The sequence below is a fragment of the Photinus pyralis genome, unplaced genomic scaffold (assembly GCF_008802855.1).
Source record: "Photinus pyralis isolate 1611_PpyrPB1 unplaced genomic scaffold, Ppyr1.3 Ppyr1.4_LG3b, whole genome shotgun sequence".
Taxonomy (NCBI): Eukaryota; Metazoa; Arthropoda; class Insecta; order Coleoptera; family Lampyridae; genus Photinus; species Photinus pyralis.
This window is the reverse complement of record NW_022170510.1, coordinates 17,021,487-17,045,306: the sequence shown is the minus strand read 5'-3', so window position 1 is coordinate 17,045,306 and position 23,820 is coordinate 17,021,487. Positions and strand designations below refer to the sequence as shown.

The window sequence follows — 23,820 nt, the reverse complement described above, 5'->3', positions numbered from 1 at the left end:
CTTTCCTGATGTTAGAAAGAGATTGGAGGAGTACGTTGAACGCTACTTTCGAATGCCTCGTGGATCCTTCGCGAAAAAACACATTGCCGTCTCTCTATGGTGCGTTCTACCTGGTACATACTATATGTGCAATTGTGCAGTAGGAATTTTAATGTGATCTTGATGTTAAATAAAATACATATTCCTTCTTAATGGCACTAAGAAGTGTTTCTAGCGAATCTTGATTTGACTAGTTAGGTTTCGAAAATAAGTTGGTTAATCTCAAATAATTTTAGTAATTTATAATGAGTAAGACACTTCGAGGTTCAAAATTTCATAAATTTTTACAGAAATCGGCTTTTTAATAACTGGAAGAAAATGAAAGTGGGATTTGATCTGTACAAGATCATTTTGCTAGTACCACTTGTTCTACCTACAGTTATAAGTATACAATACCCGTCTAATTCGCATTCCCGTGGATCTGAACTGTTTGTTAGTTTCTAAGCAAGTAAACCACTCAATTTAACTGAACGTCATTTTATATCGTGCTTCGCGTCTCATTTGAAATAAGAATGACAGATGCCATTATAATGCCGCCCCACCCTTCCGGTTAAAGTGACCACTTGATCTACCCTCACTTAAAAGGTAGGTACTTAGTCTAATTATTCAAACCTATTAAAATGTAATTTACCATTTGCTATAAAATAAACTGTAGGAAACTCAATTGAGCATTTATATCTTTTTTATGGAAATGCCGTCAAAAATACAAAATCTGTGTGGTTTAACAACGGCTTTCCCGCTTGTCTGTCTATCACTGTATCTGAATTTTACCACAAACCTAGAATTTTTGCAGCTAGTTTTTTCTCTATTTTTTACCTATAACCTGCTTTTCCTATTAGCAGCGATTTAATTTAATAAATTTAAAATTGCAACTCTAAGGTAGGTATACCGTGTGTCCCAGGGAGAATGCACCATCCATAGGGAAACAGAATTAATGTATTTTTTCGCGAAGGATCCACGAGGCCTTTGATTTGTATTTGCACTTAGCGTTCAAGGTATAGGTACGTTATTTTAATGCGCTTTCCTGATGTTAGAAAGAGATTGGAGGAGTACGTTGAACGCTAATTTCGAAGACCTCGTGGATCCTTCGCGAAAAAACACATTGCCGTCTCTCTATAGTGCGTTCTCCTGGTACATACTGTATGTGCATTGGTGCGGTAGGAATTTCAATGTGATCTTGATGTTAATGTTCCTTCTTAATTGCACTATGAAGTGTTTCTAGCGAATCTTGATATGACGAGCTAGGTTTAGAAAATAGGTTGAGTAATCTCAAATAATTTTAGCAGTAATTATAATGAGTAAGACACTTTGAGGTTCAAAATTTCTTAAATTTTTAAAGATATCGGGTTTTTAATAACTGGAAGAAAATGAAAGATGCGATTTGATCTGTGCAAGATCATTATTCATTTTACTAGTACCTACCACTTGTTCTACCTAAAGTTATAAGTAGGTATACACTACCGATTCCATCAGTGGATCTTGAACTGTTTCCTAGTTTCTAAGCAAGTAAATCACTCAATTTGAATACATGCTCTTTTTTGGGGTTATTTTTAATTGCCGTTCATATGAATAAATTCATTCATTCGCGGTGACATTGTATATAAATTAATACGTACCTATAGCTTAACCGGAAATGAATTTTTGGGTTGAGATTCTATCTATTAGGTTTTGTTGAGTTATTTGAAATGTGAAACTGGTTTGTTATAACATCGGAAATTCTGTAAACGTACGGAATGCGTTGTAACACCCTTTATACATCGATCGTAGATTTTTATAGCTGTTTAAACGTTGCCATCGCAGTAAATCATCTTGCAAATGTAGTAATTGCATATTTAAAACGTTGTAGTGTAGGTTCCCACACAGCAATCAAGGTGTACAACGCTTCATAATCTGGTATTGACTAAGTAATAGCTGACCAAAACAAATCCAGTTACTAATTATAGCGGCAACGATTGAGAAGATGGAGTGGATTAATCATAGGCAGGTGAAGACGCGAAAGAAAAATTAATATCACGCTGATTTGTACGTTTGATGTTAAACCCGATGTAACAATGAGCTCATTAATACCCCAAAACCGTAACGGATGAAACTAAATCCATAAAGTAAAAGATCGGATAAGTATTCAAATCCCCGTTAACATTGCATGATTTACGACGCCTAAGGGAATCGAACCTGATTAGACAGACATAAGGCAACTTCTTGTATAATGAGACATGTATGGCCGATATCAAGTGCGGGTAAGAAGGGTCTAGCCTGTACTGACAGTGTAAGCTAATTGCCCTTTGATTTATATCCGACCTTTTCGAGGAGAGTATTCAAATTCAGACAATTATGATTGAACTTGAATCCGTTGCTGTTGCAACTATTGCAATGATATATTGTCAAAAGTTGATTAATGTCACTTTTATTATGTGGATCGCCTACGTGGTCGAACTTGCAGGTTTCTCTTTGAAAAATGTTGATTTTAGAAACGTCAATAAACTCCGTTTCCTTGGGACGTTTCCAAACAGTTATGAATCTGTCTTCAAAAGTTAAGCATTTATGTCTACAGGTTGCATAAGTTATTACCTCCTACAAAAAAAGTGTTTCTAAAATTAGTTTAAAGTAGCTTGGATCTATGCAATTCGTACAACTTTTTTTAATAGTTAATAATAAAATTATCTAATGAAAAATGATGTTCCAATTATAATTATGGTGGTCCTATGGCGGCACTAATGTTTTCATTGCTGTTAGTATTAAATGGAACAAATTGATTATACGTGCCCTCACTCATCAGATGAATAAATATATAACAGGTATCGGATCATTAGCGTGCTTTGCATTGTTGTGTATTTTACGGTGCGTCGTACATCTCTGGGGGTAGGTTCGTAAAAATCGCCGCACGAATTAATTATTCATGCGCTCAAGACCTCTGCAAGGGAGTAATTGCTTTAACGGGTCGACATTAATTATGACATCGGCGAGTTTTCCGATAGCCAATAAATACTGAATGGTCGGATCTGCAATCGCAACTTGATCAGCATGTCAAAAAGCTCAGAACTGGTTTTAGTATTACATAAGCTTCCCCAACTAGTGTATACGGTGGTAGGATAATCGTTACATTAACCGTGTCCGTTTAGTCCCATTTTAAATCGCTTTAACTTCCCATTACACTAGGGTTTAACATGTCAATTAACAAGATTGAAATTCCTTAATCAAGTTTCAAGGTGCTTCTCTGTAGACCACACAGGAAGTTCTATCCAGAGTTATTTTATTGAGAATGTGGACTTTACCTTACGAGTTTTGTGTTGTCCCGATATCATATCAGTGACACTTGCGACAGGGTAATGAATATTAATTAACCACATCACTTTTATTACTCAATTAATTGTTGCACTTTCTACACTGAATCCGAATTGTGATACCAGCACATCGTGTTTCTGTTAGGTTAAAAAGTTATTGTTCGTGATGCGCTCGCTATTAATAGGATATGAAATTATTAATACGTGGATACGTGAAACGCGTTGTTCATATGAGCGATGGTTCTTAGAATACGCGAACCTCGTGTTATTGTGAAGGTTCAACTGATATGTCAAAAATACAAGAGTGCGGTACGGGGCATATTTGCTCCCTCGACAGTTGGTTTGCACTGTGAACTGGCAGCGGATTGGTGGACGGTCTTGTAATAGTACTGGCAAGCTGTCAGCGTTTCAAACATCACTATATTCCGAGCGCACGCACACCTACCAACCGTCTCTTTTATTCCGCCACTGACGTCCGTCACTCTTTCTCTTTTCAACCAGCCGTCTGTTCTACAAACCTCAACCTCCTACCCCTATTTCAGCACCCAGATCATAATTCTTATAGCACTTACACGCTAAAATCATATGTGTCTCTTTGCATTTCAACAGTCGTATATGTTTAGGAACTAATGCGGACCGCACGCATGGTTAAGTAATTTTGCGTGTCCGAGTTGCTGATTACAACAAATTAATCATCCAGGTACCATTTATTCTTACGTTGTCGCTTTGCTCCCTTCATTTTAATACCGCGATGTATCTCGATTTTTAAAAAATCCTTAACAAAAATTAAGCCATTATGAAATATATTAATTAGCCCGTATAATAATGTTGTCTTCCCAAAACAAAAAAAAAAATTTAAAAACTGCCATCGTAAATCACAAATGGCCGGCAGGATTTAGAAAACTCAATTAATAATAGACTAGTACAACTGGCGGAGCTAAAAGGGCGGACGAGTCTAACAATAGTAGATGCGTTACGCATAAGCTGAAGGGTGCTTCGTCACTGTTCAAATCCCTGGAGCGTATCACGACTCAAAATGTCCTAAAACTTTGCCAAGTTTTATACTAAAAAGTGAAATAAATCTTATCTTGACGTTCGCTTTGCATACAGCAATGCAAGTGATAAACGCGGGAATATGCACTTATCCCATGTGTTAAAAATTACATGCATAATTAATTACCAGATGACTTAAATGACCGCGCGTATATGCCGTTTTATTTATCACTAATTGTCACAATATGATCACGTGACATATGGAACTTATTTACGTTAATTAATAACCACAATTAATTGCCCAATTCAGTTTGCATTTAAACTTGATAGTAGCTAACGAGGAAAGAAAATTGTATAATTTTCCGCAGGTAATTTTTCCACAATTGAAATTCGTAAAAAATAACGATGTAAAGTCATTCAACCTTTATTTCGTGTTTTTAACCCAGTCCAAGGACCATAAAAAGTAGTTCAACCGTGCATGCCACCTACCTATACAAGAATTGCTGTTGGCAATTGATTAAAAAAAAATTGTTACGCCCTTTGTGGGTCTCAAGGGAAGGTGCATTACAATCTTGACGACTCGCAACGAAACTTCGAGACAGTACCCACGCAAATGAATTTGCGAACAATTGCAATCGAAACGTTTTGATATTTATCATTTCTTCAAGGTAGAGAATACAATTTTGTCCACGGAATTTCATTTTCAAAATTTCACAAACTAACAGTCAGTCATCGTTATATGTTTCCATGGTTCATGATAATGACGATATGATCAAAATTCCGTATGAATTTCATCTTCATTTGTCGATTTTCATCAAAATGAGTATTTAGGCAAAATTTGATTAAAATACCACCAGTTTGTCGAGTACTATGGCCACAATCCAGTCCGCTAAATGTATAAAACTTCTATGTGACAATTCCTAATTTTCTTCACTTAACTAAAATACCTATATATTTTTGAGATCTTTCTTAAATGATTTTGATACAATTCATTGTCTCACTCAAACGTTATTTGTATCTTCGATTAGACATGGTGGCACGACGAAAGCAAAACAGACCGAATAACTCGTAAGGAAATATTTTTTGGAAAACTAGTTCGATTTTGTTTGGAAGTGGGACATCTTTTACTTAAAAATGTATACACCTCTGGCGTCAACCCGCTGAACAGTGTTTGGAAAGGGCTCTTAATATCCTACATGCCTATGGTTTAATTTTCAAATTTGAACGGGTCCTTTGAAGGATACAGGGTGTCAAATGACAAATAATTCAAATGAATATATTGAAGCTTTTACGCGAATGCACACGTTCATAAGAAATATTAGCTACACAAAACGATCCCGAAGAACATAAACCATAAGCCATGAGAAATGAACATAATGAAACCGCCCAATAACCCTCAAAAATTTAGACTTTTAAAACCTGCTAACACCTATCCGTATTATGAGCAACTGATGAGTTATCTGACATAGTCCAGGAAATAGAGACTGAAAATGGACCATTTCCTGCAAAACGAGAAGTAGTTCCAATTTCTTTTGCATGTCATGAAAGAATATCTGGTGGTTAAGAATCCAAGTTTTCGACCTCCCACCCCTTGTGCTTCCTCCGTACCACCCTTAAAACCAAAGAAATTTGGTTGGATTTTTAGTTTTTCAATCATATCTTTTTATAGGTTCATTTTACAAAAAAAATATTGTTATCAGAAATTGTAGAGTATAAAATTCTACACAACTTTGATATACACTACTTTTTTGTGAAATGTTTATTAAAAACGATATAGAGCTTCAGAGTTGCTTATATTTTTAAGAATTCTAAAATTTGTATGTAGATGTTTTAACCAAATTTTATACTTTATCTCTATAATTAAGAGTTTTATGAGAAAATATCTTGAACTTATCGTGGTATAAATACCCTACGCTGCACCCTTACCAAAGGGGATGCATAATAATTCAACTTTCAACCCTTGCTAGTGGGGATATTTGAATCACTGTGAGATTGTAGGGCTTTCTAATATACGTTTGAAACAAAAAATTATCTCACTTCAGTTCAGCTTCAGCCTCCATCCCCCCCTCCCAACCGCGGTAGGAATAGATATTTAAAGAGGAATAGAAAATATATGTAATAAGCGTTGTACTCTCTGACTAACTTCACAAGAGCGTTTAAATATATATTCCTTCCGCCGGGGGGGAGGGGGGGGGTTAAACTGAACTGTGAGTGAGTGAGACAATTTTTTAATTTCAAAAGTTTATTAGAAAGCGCTACAATCTCTCAGTGATTCAAATATCCTCACTAGCAAGGGTTGCAAGTTTCATTATTATGCATCCCCTTTGGTAAGGGTGCAGGGTAGAGGGATTTATACCACGATAAATTCAAGATATTTTCTCATAAAACTCTTAATTATAGAGATGAAGTATGAAATTTGGTTAAAACATCTACATAGAAATTTCAGAATTCTTAAAAATATAACCAACTCTCAAGCTCTATATCTTATTTATAATCATTTCACAAAAAAGTAGTGTACATCAAAGTTATGTAGAATTTTATGGTCTACAATTTCTAATAACAATATTTTTTCTAAAGTGAACCATTAAAAAGATATGATTGAAAAACTAAGAAACCAACCAAATTTCAGGGGTTTTGGGGCTGGTACGGGGGATGCACAAGAGGTGGGAGGTCGAAAAATAGATTCTTAACCACCAGATGACTGTCTATGACATGCAAAAGAAATTGGAACTACTTCTCATTTTGCAAGTTAAAACCCTCTGTTCCCTGGACTAATATGCCAAATGTTAATCTTTTGTCTTGGTTTTTAGCTCAGTTTTTAGGTACTGCTGGTAAAATACTGATATAATTTTATTTCAGTGAACCAGACGTATTATATGTAACATAGTTTTTTGTAACCCGCTATCACTTAGCCTTGTCACGTAGGTGTGAGAAGAAGTTTTTTGTTTTCATTATCGAAGTCATCCTGTGAGATCAAAGGGACTTCAGCGTATTTTTATGTGGCAGATCAGTATTCTATTAGCGAGTTATACTGCAAAATGAAAGTCGCAAAGTAGGTTTATCAAATATATATTTTATCCGCGTTCCCTTCCGACGTGTTCACTCGCAATTAGTGTTTGAAGTTTTGACTCCACCATTAATCAGATACAGTCGGGAGCTACCACATTTTCTTTGTTGCCTTGTCTGACTTCTGCCCCCACAGTTATATAAATGCGCCATTTTGGTGAATTTCGCTAAAAACTCTTTACTCTCCACCAAATATTCTCAATTTTTGGGAGACTCTTCATACCTTGAGCTTTGACGACACGAAAAAGAGACACCGCGATTCGAGCTTTAAGAAACTTTAAACTGAATGATAAAATTCGAAGTGAAAGGTAAATTTTGGTTCATTTCGCCCCTAGGAAAAAAACGAACTTCCATCACGCAGTTGTGCGCGTTTACAAGATCTTTCCAATATACAGGGTGTTTCCTAATTGAATGTCAATATTTAAAAGGCCGATTTTTGGGTCCATTTTAAAAAGAAAACTTCATATGAACTTATGCCCTAAACGTCTTAACTTTGGAGATACAGAGTGGTAAAGTTTTCAAAAATAAATCATTTATTATTATCTGTAATACCACTTTAGATATTTTAATGAAATTTGACATGTATGTACTATGTATCCAGGGGCATTTTTTAACGTACCACATTTTTTTAATTTCCACCAGTAGCGTTCGTACGGAATTTCACATTCCCATTTTGGCAGACATGAATGGTATAGGTACGTCACTGATTACTCTGAAAATAAAAATTATTCTTGAAATCCCCAATCATTACTAAGCAAATTTGATCCCTTTGTTTTTTTCAATCCGATGCGCGGTTTTCACTATATAAAAACCGTTTCTCTGTATGATCATGACAAATATCATGCAATGAAAAAAATTTTCTTTTTAGTCGTGCGTCGAATGAAAAAATTCTAGCGATCAAATCTGCTCATGCTTCGTCCGAATTTTGGAACTTTTTCACTAAAACATTAAGAAAACTACTTAGGTAAGTAAAAAAGAATAATTATTACTTATCATTGTAGTAGGCTGCGCCTCTCACAATTATTAATTTTCTTAAAAATGATTGGGGATATCAAGAATAATTTTTATTTTCAGAGAAATCAGTGGCGTACCCATCAATGTCTGCCAAAAAGGGCATGTGAAATTCCGCACGAACGCCACTGGTGGAAATTAAAAAAAATGTGGTACGTTAAAAAATGCTTCTGGATACATAGTACATACATGCCAAATTTCATTAAAATATCTAAAGTGGTATAACAGATATTAATGATAAATGATATATTTTTGAAAACTTGACCACCCTGTATCGCAAAAGTTAAGACGTTTAAGACATAGGTTCATATGAAGTTTTCTTTTTAAAATGGGCCCAAAAATCGCCCCCTTAAATATTGACATTCAATTATGAAACACCCTGTATATTATAAATGGCATTAAATAAATATTACCCACAGTTTAAACTATCTGATGATACCGTACTAGCAGTCCGTCGGTCCGTCTATTCTTACGTCAATTCGGCAATTTGGTACACATATAGGCCATACAGGGGAAAAAGTTATTAGATTTTGGCAGAAAACGCGAGGTTTCTAATTCTAATTCGTAGTAAATTTTTAATGTATAATAAATTACTGTTTGTTAACTATTTTGTAAATTTTTTTTTTTTATTGACTATTTGCTTTAAAAAATTCGTTTGCTTAAAGTTAAAAAAAAATTGGAATAAATGCATGTATAACATCTATGTAACTATAATGGGGGTCACCTCAAAGATGAACCTGAGACTACAGTTAACATATAATGATATAACAAGATGCGCAAATGCGAGTTGATTTCCAGGAAATACCTGAGTAGACGGAAGTATAAATAGTTAGATACCATTTTTACCGTTTTGCTTTTTTATTACCAAGTCACATTACATTGAAATCTGGTATAAGACCCGCCATAATATTCATTCCGTTGCGGATTATGGAGCGATAATAATATTATTATGTCGAACGTACCTACTTTCTACTTTTTTTAGTGCCTTTAAAACTGGGAAAGTGCGTTACATTAATATTCAAATGTCATTTCGCGTGTATACTTGTGTTACGGCTATACAGAGATGTACAGGTAAAAAATATGATAAAAAAATGTGGGAGGTGATTTACGATAATAAATTCATTACGCCCGATTAGGTAATAAACAAAACGACTACAAGAATCTCGTTGACGTAATCTTGTGTTGGTTAGTTTATTAGATCTTGTTACTACCGGTATCCACCTTTTATTATGTGGAGATAGATGGTAGGTGACATTAATCGACGATTTTTTTATGATAATGTTGAACAGGTAACGAATAGGTAAAGTGTTCGTGTATTATTCAATCCGTATGCTCTTACGATAAGGAACCCTTGACACAATACCTACACCTTAAAAAGAATTTATCGCCCTTGTACAGTACGAGTATGTACCCGTTCCCAACATTCTATTAACCAATTAGCTATACCATTGAGATTTTTTATGCTAACAGGAGGCATGCAAAAATAACGAAAGATTGATAAATGGATGTAGAAGTAAATCAATTCATTTGAATGCCGTTTTAGTAAACTTTCACGTTGAACTACAGAGTCATTAATTTAGAAAGATTGATATGAATAGGCAATGACTGTTAAATGTTATGCAAGCATTCGATGCTATTGGTAGCAAACATGTTTAATGTTCGTCTATCTTCTCTGTTTTCTGACGATTGATAAGCGACATGTTCTAGTTGAAATGTGGTCGGAAATAGTCTGCTTTGGGTTGATGTACCTATTCGAATTTCGAATTCTGAATAAAATCAGTATCAAGTAGGTACAAAAAAAACATTTGAATTAGCTACGACAGATAAACAATGAAACGACGTAATTTATTTCATAAGTTGAAAAATGGCGCATTCTATTCAATATGAAGTTTCCATTTCTATTGGATGCCAGAGCACAAAAGGCAATTTTCGTGTCAGTTTAGGTAGCGATATGAATTCAAGCAGATACTCGGAGGTTGACGGTGACTGATTGTAGTTTACCCTGACACCACCAATCAACCTTTAGATAGGTATAGCTCCACTGGAAGCCTATCTCTGTATTATCTACCAGTCGGTGGTGCCAAAGCAGAACAGATCGATTTGTTGTTGTCAAAGGCTGGTAGAGGTAAAGTATACAGAAATGGATATATTTAGTATTTAGATATAACGGAATTTAGTCGATATTTTAAACGGTTAGAATAAGGGAACTTTGCATATTGTGTTGTCTTTAGCTGGCAAAGGATTTTCTAATATCCGGAATGCCTGCGATCTTAGCGCATTGTGTATGCCGCGCGGGGATTAACCCATTAATCACCCCGGTCATTGTATCAACTATCAAAGCGAGCAAGGTTTCGCAACAATAGTCCGCGCGCTCGGTTGCACACACCCCCACGCGGAGTCGCTTCACCGCTTGCTATAAACCCACCCTTCCCTTCAATCGCAGAAAACAATCAACTTTTCCATTTTCTGAACTATGGAAGCGCTCAATTTTTTTTGCTAATTCCGGCATTATTACAAACGAGATACCATTTACAAGTCCTTAGCCAATGAAATCCGAAAATCTGTAACTGAATCGACCGCCTTGGTACAGATTATTCCACATACATGAGTTTTAATTGAAATCTCTCAGTCAGCCGCCCCCGCCTGACGTATTTCATCGGTGTCATCGGCAGTGGCCATTTATCAACCCCGTAAAAATTGCTCAGTCTACAGTAAAGGTGGATTTCAGCGAAGCAAAAACAACACCGATTGGAACGGTCGCAGCAACTTTGTTCATTTATATAGGTACCCACCATAAATTTAAAATTATAAAAAATAATACTATAGCCGTATTAGATATATACCTATTACACAAGAGGAAGTGCTGACTGACCGGAATTCAAATTAGATTCCATTGTCAACTAACACACACAACAATGAAATTCATATCTCCCATTCAGTAGATAGACAAAAGGATCCCTTAAATTCAAAAAGCGCATTTCTGTATTATTTTTTCCTTTTCCACTAATTTAATTGTTAATTTTGATGGGCATTAAATGGAAAAACAAGACGTCTTCATTAAATTGCCTTCATTTGATAAATTGAGGTAGACAAGGAAGGTTAAATCTTCATTTATTATTCTTTCAATAAAAGTATGGTAATCAGAATGTGATAGAAACAAATTGTTAGAAATAAATTTAGCTTGAACAAAAATGTCTACGAGAATTAATCGTACCTCACGAACCAGACAACCTCACCATTATGATTTCGTTTAAAAAATGACCGATTCTTTTTTTACTTTCCTTCAAACGTCTTTGGGGATTGATTTTCAGACAAGTAGTGGGTTCGCAGGTCGAATACTTCTTACCTGCCCGGCGCTTTTAACAAACTTTGCACAAGTTTGTATTCATTCAAGTTATGATGACTAAAAAGGTTCTCCGTAGTTTAATTTTACATATTGGGTTTTTCTAGATCCAACTGGTAAAATGCTCGACAAAGAAAACCTCCCCTATTTTACACAATAAAAACAGTTAACGGTGTGACTTTTTAGTCGTGACGTTTTAGGGAGCATCTCTATATACAAGGATTATGGGAAGTTTAAAAATATTAGCTCTCTCTCTCTCTCTCTAAGTAGCAGAAAAGTTATATTCTTCTGCAGAGTTAGATATATACTAGGCATACAGCGTACTAAATAACTGGGTAGTGAATGCTACATTTAGTTTCATTTTGGATATTTCACAATTTCCTATTTATATTAAAGGATTCAGTTTTCACGATGAACTCGGATCTATAGAAATAGTGTAGGTACAGGGTGGTTCAAATTTGTGGCTCACCATTGGAATTTCCGCAACGGATGGGAAATACAGTGTAGGTTAAATGGAGGCAAAGTGTGCCCTTTTTAAAACTAAACAAAACGTATTTGAAATTTTAGAAACATTTTTGAAAATAACTGAAAATATTAGCGAAAAACTGAAACTGTCAAATTTAGTTTTCATTTTTCCTAGCCTAAACGGTCCAAAATGGGGATCTGTTATCAGAATTTCCATAACACGTTACATGCGGAAACAACATGCTACTACTTTCTTATTTCGTATGGGCGCCCCATTGGATATTTACAAAAATGAGATATAGGAAAAACAATGACGTGTTACACGTTTACTTTTAAGTACATAAATTTAAGGGAAAATTTCAGATCAATTATTGTCAATATTTCAAAAAACATCGAACCGCGCGTAACTAGATCTTACTCGTGCTAATATACCTATTTCACAGAATAAAGAATAAAGATCTTACTAAATCAACGTGGCTATGATGGTGATATAAGTACATCATTATCTTATCTCATTCCGTAAAAATCCAATATGACGTCCATAAAAATTAAGAAAGTAGAAGCATGTAGCTTCTACACCTAGCGTGTTATAATTCTGATAACAAAATCAGATTCTCTGAAAAAAAGTGCCCACAGAAGGTGCTCACGGGAACCGTCCATTTCCGACCGCTTAAGCTAGGGAAAATGAAAACGAAATTTGACATTTTCAGTTTTTGAGCGTTCTCAGATATTTTCAAAAATTTCAAACGCGCCTTTTTAGTCACAAAAAGGGGCAACTTTTTCCCTATTTAACCTACACTGTATATCTCACCGTTACGGAGCCCCCAATGGTGAACCACCCTGTAGGTACAGGTAGTACACCTATACATAAAAAGCGTTGAAAGTGATACCTTGCACACGTCTGTAGATATGGTGAATAAAAGCATGCCAAAAATATGATTCCTAATCAAAATGCAGATGCGGATGCTGCGTGCTGCCTTGCGATTGAAGGCGTTGACGCAATATAGTTTTTCTACAACTGTCAAAAAACCTGTCAATTTCGAAGCACGAAGTAGGTACTAGATTTTTAAACGATTAATAAAATTAGTAAGATTTCTCTGAGAAACGTGCGCGAAAAGGTCAACAGTGAAAAATAGTATATTAAGATACAAGTGTATAATCAAGTCTTTAAAGCACGCGCAACGAGTTTAAGGGCACGACGCAAAGCGGAGTGCCTTTAACGTTGCAAGTGCTTTAAAGACTAATTATACACGTGTATCTTATAGTATTTTTTATTATACCTGCAGTATAATTTAAAAATAGGAAATACAATGAAGTCATATTGACGTTATACTCGAATACATGTCTAATTAAGTGGGCTGGGTGTTCGTAATTTCACGATTGCCATGGAAATGTCACTTGACGTTTGCTTATAAAAATCATCGTCTTTGTGAATTAAACGATTTCCGTTGAAAAAGATAATACACCGTCCATTAAATCGATTGTTGTAAAATCTAAACAAACGTTGGTAGGTGTAAAATCCAACTACAGTAAAGCCTATTATAAAGAATATGAAAAGTTGTTTCCATGGATGAATAGGAAGTTACTTACGAATACAGTCTTAAATGCATCCATAATGCTGGCATATATGAAGGAAATGTCAAAGGTTTTTAAATCTTCTATATTTTGGTGCATTCATTCAAAACTTTAAAACAATGCTGCGATTAAAAAGTGGAACAGATTTGGAAGCATACCCTAAATTACGCGCGTTTGTGAAAGCTTCAACCAAAGGATAGGTACAAAAGCCAAAGGAATGTTCTGCATTTACAGAAAGCGACCTAAGAGGATTTTTTATTTCATCCAGATGACAGTTTCAAAAGTCATACTTGAAGTATCGTTACTTAGCAACTTTAAAGCACGTGTGTTTTAAAGGCCCTTTTTCGCACGCATTTGAGTGTTTAAAACGGAGATTGTGATTCAGGTATAATAAAAAAGTATTTCGCGCACGGACATAGTTGTACCTAAACAGCAAATTTAATGAATAATCTATTCAGTTGTAGAAAAACTACTAGACTAGACCCGTTTTTAAGCACAAACAACCCTAGCTACATCTCCTGAGTACTACTACAGCACGCAAAATGCAAAACCTTTAGGTACACCCTTTTCTTTGCGAGACGAGACTGTATAAAATAAATAATGTTATAAATGGCCGGCGAATATAAAAAGAAGGGTATCTAAATGTAATCATCCCGGTAAATGAGTACCTTCATTACAAATGACATTTTATTATAGGGTAGCAATATTCCGATAGGCTTAAACAGTATCTAATTTGTCCTTAAATTATAGCATTACAATTACACTGCCTACTGTTATTACCGTTTTTGGATGTGGCCGATTTAATTTTTCACTCTAAAGTTATAGGTACTTAGGTATTATAGGTATAAATTACTTTTAAACAACTTCTTTCAAATTTTACTGTAGGTACTATTGAAAAAGGGTAATTATCCAATTTTCTCGAACGAATAACAAAATGACCATCATATACCTACCTACGCCCCGAAAATAATGGATTTATAATTATTGAAATGGGTGTATTCAAACATCTATCGTTTTGTGCAAATATTATGACTCAAGGGCACCAAATTTAAAATTTAAATAACTAATGAAGTTTGTTTGCTTTTAAATGTATAAAATTCGAGACATATAATACTTCCATTCCTGATTCCAATGAAGTAACAATTAGGTATATTGATTGCTAAATAAACTTAAATACCTAATCTTCTTGGAAAATAATTATTATTTGCAATGGACTACATGCGATGGATTTAATATAATATTATAAGATAGTACCTAAATAAAAATAATATATGTAGGAGTATTGCGCAAATGCAAAGCTGATAGGGTGCTTTTAAAGAGTAACTTTGGTAACTGTTTCTATCGGAATGTTGATGTTTAAATTCATATAATAGTTCTTCAGAGTCCATTGATTAGAGGATTAAACTTGGTAAATGGTAATAACGTAGGATTATCAAAGCGCCCTATCGCAGTTTATTTGACAGTAAACATGACAAGCATTAGATGTATCGGCGTGAGAGTTTTAAAAATTAACTTTTTCTATTTCGATGTGGAAGTGGAAACAATACCGAAACCGTACTTGATTGGACCAGTTTGCGTGCGTTTCTAGACAGAAATGATGCTGAAAGAAATAGTAACGTAGGTACCTATTATTTTTTTTATTTTGTTGGATTGGTACCCCTCGCTTTTTTGCCGTTAACGGTATCCGTCAAATCAAAACTAAACATAACCTGTAAAGTGTAAATAAAGTACGAGCGAGAGAGGAATTTTTCACTAATTTTCAAATAAACAAAGGTATGACAATTTATTGTGAATCACATTTTATAATAGGTACTTAGGTACTTTCCAGTGATAGTACAATTATTGTACACCTTAATCGTAACAACACTAGTCTCGGCTGCATGTACTGATATTCCAGCTAAATGGTCTATTTCGGTAGTTGTATTACTGATCATAGTTTTTTGCAGTGGCGGACCTTGTAAACTTGACCGATTGTATTAATTCCGATTAATTTTGAATATATACTTCAAAGGGTGGAGCTTTTTTTTATTTTTACTTAGCGTAGTAAAATATGCCATGCCAGCAGTACATTCTCGCTTACTTTTTGAACTCCCTTCTCGGCCAGCCAGTTTTCAAAAATTTTGTACTCCTCGTACTTTACTTTCGATTTACAGACAGTAAATTTAACGTCGCTTCATTGGCAATCTCTTGGATCTCTGGTGGGGTACAAGAGACTTGATTGTCATCCGAATTCATCATAACTGCGGCGAAATGGAATTATGACCAAATAATTAAAAGTTTGAAGTTTGAAAATACAGGAATCAGGTTAGCCAACGTGAAAATAAATGAACTGTGTCTATTACCAACATACACTGAATGATAGTTTAAACAATGGCAATATTTATAATTTGTATAATTTATTATTTAAAAGTCGAAATAGAAAAAATAGTATCTATAAAGCACACGTGTCATTTGTCTACTTGTCGCACTCGGCTTTTGCCGCATTCGCCGCTATGCGGCTTATGCGGCAAACTACCTCGTGCGACAATCTTCGTCAAATGACACTTGTACTTTAATATACTATTTCAAGATACGAATATTGACGTACCTACCCTTTGCGCTATTGCAATGGAAACACATTGTCCATATTTCTTCAAAGAAACGCTATTTTAGCAATTCAATTGTGCAAGACCCAGAAAACGTAATTTTGGAAACTGGCTTATTTTTTTATGACAAGCGTTTTAGAGAAGTAAAGAGAAGTAAAAATAGTATCAGGTTTGAAATGGTGCAAAAACTGTGAGAGTAAATTTGGCAAGTAGGTTGACAAAAGATACCTACGTATTGAAAATAACCGCAGAACATGTATTCAAAGCAAGCACAACGTAGGTAATATTACCTATCGGCGATCCGATACCGTTGATAGCAAGTCTCTATCAATAAAATAGAGTACACAATCATTCTGCGTAATTAAATTAAGTAAAGGTATTTGTTTAGTTTCTTTGGATTTAATCCAAACATTCGTATATTTATTTTGGATTATAACTTAGATACAACGAAATTTTTTTAAAAATATTTTGATCGCAATCTCGTTTTCACATAAATGTAAAATTTCTTCTTTAATTAAACACTAGACAGAATCCAACAATAATCTGGAGATGTTATGTGTACCAATGTACTTGCGCGAAACCATTTGGCGTAATCTTCGATTTTATAGTGCTAAATGGCGTAGTTTCACCTTGTAAACCAGTCATATGTACATGATCCTGTAATCATTCTCAATAAGATGAGTAAAGAAAAAAACCAGTACCTACGTATAGATAGCCTTATATATCTGCCATAATTAAATCTCGAAAGTAGGTACACGTGTGACAGTTCCTTCTATTTGGTGTGTCTAGAGAAGTAACCATGTTTTAGGCGTGATTTATATGCGTCAGCTAAAACGTTATAGTGCATAGCCTAGCCTTGCTTCCCCTTAAGCGACATCTCGTCTGGGACGCCATTTCAATCACATCCCGGCAACAGACACAAACTTGGCAAGATGTATCGCATTTTAATTAAAAAAAAAGTATTTAGCTAATGGAAACGGTTTTGCTAACACGAAGTTTATGGTATAAATTCATAGTTTACGGGTGAATGATCCAGAAAAAATATTACTCGTTAATCATAATTTTCTAGTTACTTGAAAGTGATTGAAACTAAATTATTGTAGTTTCGATAGTGGTTAACCTTTTAATTACCAATGTGATTAGTAGCACGATTTTATTTTACCGTTTCTTTTCGAATGCGGACCGGAACACAACGTGCATTTACCTACCAAATATTAAAAATGAATTCGAACTAAAACGCAACATTTCATCTAAGAGTTAATAAACTTTACCTGCGGTCATTAATATTGCACGATCGTTTACGTATAGTTTAGTTCGACTAGGTGTGGATTAAGTATCTATGATGTAGGTATTCATATTAAATAGAATGCTGATATTATACATCCATCATTAACCGCATTAAGCACGCAAAGTTACTTTGTGTGAAATGTTCATAAAGTAAATAATGCATCTCAAATTAGCTCGCAGTTTTCTAAGATAATTTATGTCTTTTAGTCTTGGAATACTTACGTAGGTAGGTACCTATTAATTTTACATTTCTACATGGAAATTAGTAGTTGGCATCATATTCTTCTCTAGGTACAGACTGCATAGATATGTGAGTAACTATAGAATGAGCTACTTTACTATAAATCCATTTTGATTCACATTGCCACATTAGTGATTGGAACTAGTATTGTAGAGAACATTCCAGAAATCCCGATAGACATTCAGGCGCCATGAAAGATTAGTCATCGGCGATAAAGAACAAAGGCGAATGTGATGCAATTTTTCCGGGAAATATGGCGTGTTTGTTGCAGAACAATAAATAGTTCCCGCTGTTATAAATTGTGTACCTGTATGTGAGTGATAAATGATATTTGTACTGTTATAAATTAATTAATTTCAAGACTGTTATAAATTTATTGTTAGTTAAATATAAATAATTGTACGTTATAATATTAAAACAGCTAATTGTGCATTTTAATTACATCTGTCATTCTTATTTCAAATGGGACGCGGAGCACGATATAAAATGAAATGACATTCAGAACATACGACAATGCTGTTTCTATGGAAAAGACAGCAACCGTAGAACCTAAGTTTGCCATTTTTGACGACTTAATTAAATTCAGGATTGTCATAAGCTTTACAATGATTTATATCGCTTCTGCTATAAAATAAAGTTTTGTATTATACACGACGATAAAGGGAAACGATACAGCACATTTTTCACTCAATGCGGTTAAAAATATCCCTTTACCGTCTTATATAATAAATAACTACATATTTATGAGCGAGACTTTAGGTCACGTATGTATTCCGCTCAAAAGTCAATTCGGCAGTTAGCCACAGTTGGTAGGCACCGTTCTTTTTATTGAAAGAACATACTGTGAATTAAAATTCTAATAACAGATTCAGATTCCCCGAAAAAAGTGAACATAGATGGTGCCAACCAGAACCTTCCATTTCCGACCGTTCAGGCTAGGGAAAATGAAAACTAAATTTAACATTTTCAGTTTTTAGGTGTTTTTAAAGATTTTTCTAAAAATTCAAATGCGTTTTTTTAGTCTCAAAAAGGGACAACTGTTGCCCTCATTTAACATACACTTTATCTCTCATCGTTGCGGAGATCCCAATGCGGTGAGCCATGAATTGGAACCACCCTGTACATACTTAAGTTTATCTTTCTGGTATCTTACTTTTCTTCAGCAATGCTTTTGATTAACCACGTTAAAATCAACAGAAATTGGATAATTAAGACGGTAGAAATTAGAAAACCCCTATATATATACGGTGTGTCCCTGATCGCGTCGGATTGCACGGGTAACTTTCATGTTAGAGATAGAGAATTGGTTAAATGGGCAATGTTTTGCAGTTTTAGATGCTTATTTAAAATTTCCTTGTGGAAATTCAAAAAGTCGCAGAGGTTCGATGTAAATTCAAAAAAACTAAAATTACCTAGTCATTACCTTGAATGTCTTATATCATCGAAAGTATAAGAGGTATAAAAAAAGCTTTATATAAAAGTTACTGTCTTTGATACCTACGCTTAATTTAGAATTGATGTCAAAAAAAATTCAAAATGGCTACTTTTGAGGAACATTTACCAACTTCCTAAAGTTAAATAGGCGCCACATTGTGTAAAATGAAGCGAAGTGTCTTGAAATGTGTTTAACGGGATAATGGCGTAACATTTTTTCGAGGGGATAGTTTGTAGTTATACAACCATTTTGTAGGTATGTAAGTATGGATAATAAGATAATCAATAAGGGATGTCATAAATGTCAAAATTCTGGAGGGAGTTGTAACGCCCAAACCCCCCAATAATAATAATAATAATAAGAAACAACTCACTCGTATTCAACCGAAACGCAACAACCTTAAAAGCACTACAGGCTCACAAAATACTGTAATGTCTCCACCAATAACCCAAGCAACCTCACAAATACAACCTCAAGAACAAAGAAACACCATAAATATAAGTAACGCAACATGCACTACAAAGACAGGTCCACCCAATAAAGTTACACGCCCTAGCACAGTTAAAAAACACAATACTCCTTCTTCTCAGAAACAACCCACTCGTATACAACCGAAGCGCAAAAAACTTAACAGCACCACAGGCTCACAAAATACTGCAATATCTCCACCAAAAACCCAAGCAACCTCACAAATACGACCTCAGGAACAAATAAACACCATAAATACAATTAAAAAACACAAAACTCCTTCTTCACAGAAACACACCACGTTATCACAACCCACTCGTATTCAACCCAAACGCAAAGCCAAAGAAACACTTACACAATAAACTCCATTTAATAAAATTACAGGAATTATTATAATGATTTTTGTTTTGTTTTGTTTTGTTTTGTTTTCCTCTTTCCTGATAGCGTTGGCTATTGTGCCCATCAATAGGTATGTTGGTAAGTACGAATTACATACTATCCCTAGATGTCCAATGTACGTGTGTGATTTTAATTTTTTTTTATTTTTTTTATTTTTTTTTTTTTACATACATAACTTCACCAGACACAGACATAGACACTAATCGTTACTTGATTTTAATCCGTGCGATTAGTTAACCAGGCTAGACCTGAGTTCTCACAAGAAACACCGACCAATATATTATATATACAATTACAATTACATTGAAATACATTTGACGCAAGTATTGTCAATACATATAATCAAACCAATCAAAGTCCAAGCCGGTGCTCCACAAATTCCGACACACTATAGGGTTCAATTTGAATTAGTATGTTTTTCACCGCTCTTTTGAATTCATTAAGACTACTTAAATTTTGTATATTTGTTGGAAGTCTATTATAAAATTTGATGCAAGAATAATAGCAGTTCTCCCCCATGAATGCGCCCCTGATATTTTAAACATCTGATGTACCTAATTATTTTCATTGTTTTGTAGCCTCGAATAGATTTTGTTTTGTTTTTTTTAATTCATCACAGACTACTTGATTAAAATATAAAAACCGTTGATATAACTGGTAGATATCTTATTTTCAATCTTATGCTATTGATAGCTCGTTGAAAAGAGAATTAAAAAATCTATTAAGTACCTAATCTAAAAATCCAATATTGCGACAGTAACTTTATATTAAACTTTTTTTTTAATATGTGTGTATAGGTACCAGATCAACAACTACAGCTGTTATACATGGCAGTGATAAACATTAACTTATCAAACTTACAAAATATCGACGTTAGTTTTGTATCGAGGTGTACTCCTAGGTATTTTACACATACGTCTTTGGGGGCCACGTTATTTCATTAGAGTTTATGATGATAGGGTGGTTCTCAAGAGGCATATTTCGTTTCAGCGTAAAAATTTTTGCTTCACATTTAGAACGGTTTATCGTGATATTCCATTTTTTGAACCACTTATCTATTGTATTTATAGCGGTTTGAAGTTTTTGGATAGAAGTGTGTACATCGTGTGTTGTGCTTATATTTTAATCCATCAATCCAAACGCAATCAAATGCTTGAGCGATATCTATGAATAAAGCAGCAGTGAACTTTTTGTTCACTTATTCAATTTTTTCCCAAATTCTTTGTAGTTGATGGCTGGTAGAATGAAACCTGCGAAAACCGAACTGGCAAGGAGGGATGGTGTTTTTTTCTCGAAGCTGATCCTCTAGTCGCGTTAGAAGAGCGTTTTCGAATAATTTTGAAAGTGTAGACAATAAGCTCATTGGCCTATAACTTGTGACCAGCGATTTATCTTTTCCAGGTTTTGCGAACAGCTTTATTTGAGCATGTTTCCACGGTTTTGGAAAATACCCTAATACCTCTTATACTGTCGATGATATAAGACATTCCAGGAAATGACCAATTTTAGTTTTTTTAAATTTACGTCGAACCTATGCGACATTTTGAATTTCCATAAGGAAATTTTAAATAAGTATCTAAAACTGCAAAACATTGCCCATTTCACCAATTGTCTATCTTTAATAATAAGAAAGTTACCCATGCAATCCCACGCAATCTGGGACACACTGTATATATACACTACAGTCTGATTTATACACAATTATGCACTGAAAGGTTGTAACGATAAATAATGTTAGGTACCTAATAAATTATTCAAAACAAAAGTGCGAAGTTAATCATTCTAGATTAAAGAAAAATGGAGATTTTTATTTGGAATTACGGTAGACGATCAATATGACGTCACTTAAAAAAAGATTCCATACCTACTCCATCTCATGTTTTTCATTTCAAAAGTAAACATAACTTGGTTAATTAAAATCCCCGTTTTTTTCTCTATAAATATAAGACAACAAACATGTATAGCCTTCAGCATCTTTTGAATTTGTTTACTGTAGGTGTACCTACAACTCCCAATCAGAATGAGTAGGTATAATTAAAACAGAGATTAAAACTAAAACAAAGAAGTTTATGATTGGTTAAAAAAGAGAATAACAAGTCAACATTATTTCCCAGGAATAATAAGCATGTCTATCTAACACAAATTTAGTATTCACTATAGAAAAATTTGTAATGAGAATCCATTTTATAGTAAATTAAACGTACAAGGCTGTATTCTAACAAATTCTGCTACTTCAAAATGGGAAGTTAAAATGTGTACCTAAGTATAAATGTTGTCTCTCACTAAACACTAATAGTTGGACATTTTGTTTTTTTTTAATTATTCGAATTGAAACGAAGCCGCTTTTCCTTAGCAATAAATCTACTATAATACCACTTGTGTAGGTAGATTCAGTGAGAAAAAAAATTCCGTATGGATTTTCACATGTTTATTGCGAAATTATCACATTCCTCCTTCCAGAGAAATGAAATTAAAGAAAAAGTAGGATTTTGCCAAAACCACAGATAGTTGAACAATGACCACATATATAACCATGAAGTTTATAGTAAGTAAACCAAACAGTTTTTTTTGAGAATTAGATAGATCCATTTTCGTTCACATCAAATGTGGTATAATATCTCGATCACTTTAGTGGGCGATCATTTAAACTGGAGACCATCAGTTCGATAGCCCAGAGAATGCCAAACTATTGGTGTCACTTTTTAATGATTTAGTAGACAATGATTTTGGTGTATGAGCATCTCACACACTCGAAAAGGAAAGGTAACCAGGAGTTTTGTTCAACTGCTCTCATGTCAAGCAATAAATTGTGATTATTTTTAAATGGATTCACCGCATTATCGAAAGAATATAATTTACGTTACGCCTATTAACAATTTCAAGCTTCATTGGTTATGCATTAGGTGTATGCAAAATTCTTGTTTTACGAATTGGTAATATCCGGTATTTAAAACAAAACGGTCACAAAAAACGGAAGATGGCTTCCTCAATAATAAAATTATAACCACTTAATCGTGCATTTTAGATGAGTAAGGCGATTTTGAACTACTAATTATATTGATAAGTAGAAAGAAATACCGGAAAATCGCATTTTAATACCGGTTTGTCGTAACGGATAATAATTTGCTATGACGTGAAAGAAATAGTCGATTGTGCCGAGTTATTTCTTCGAAAGCTTGTTGCAAGGTAATTTGCATAAGTAATACAAGTTGTAACAATCAAAACAATTTTAAGAGAAAAGTAGCATGCAGATTGTTAATTTACAGCACATGTACAATTGATATTACGCAAACGTTTATGGTATTTGCAGTAACGCATGTGCGAATTCCTAGCATAATTGCAAATAACATAAATCTTTGGAGCGCTGCAGCAGTATTTATTCACTGTGGCCGTGGATATGCGCCCCTGCACTAATCTGAAAAAAAATATTTTGACCGTTTTATTCTATCGATTACTTATCAATCGCGTTTATTTAGTAGGTAATACACTTAAATGCTCCCAACACCCCAGTCGTTATTACTCGGTGTATTAATCAAAAACAATTGGCTTTCAAAATTTTAACGACGGTGACTAATTTAAAGGGTTGCCGCCTTAATTTCATAATTGAAATAAGCGCGATATCAAATTTGAGC

The 23,820-nt window shown here is 34.3% G+C and overlaps 1 protein-coding gene across 15 annotated transcripts in view; it reads right to left on the bottom strand.

The window, feature by feature from the left end:
- LOC116166335 (homeotic protein antennapedia-like) overlaps positions 1 to 23,820 on the bottom strand; it is a 269,786-nt gene that overhangs the window by 67,295 nt on the left and 178,671 nt on the right. For 2 of the 15 annotated variants that reach the window (XM_031481279.1, XM_031481278.1), the window contains exon 1: positions 3,312 to 3,654. The exons of 12 other annotated variants lie outside the window; for them this stretch is intronic. The gene's annotated coding sequence lies outside the window, so the exon portion shown is untranslated. Of the gene's footprint in view, positions 1 to 3,311; positions 3,655 to 23,820 lie in introns of those variants that run through there. One more of the 15 variants, XM_031481280.1, reaches the window with a different exon arrangement.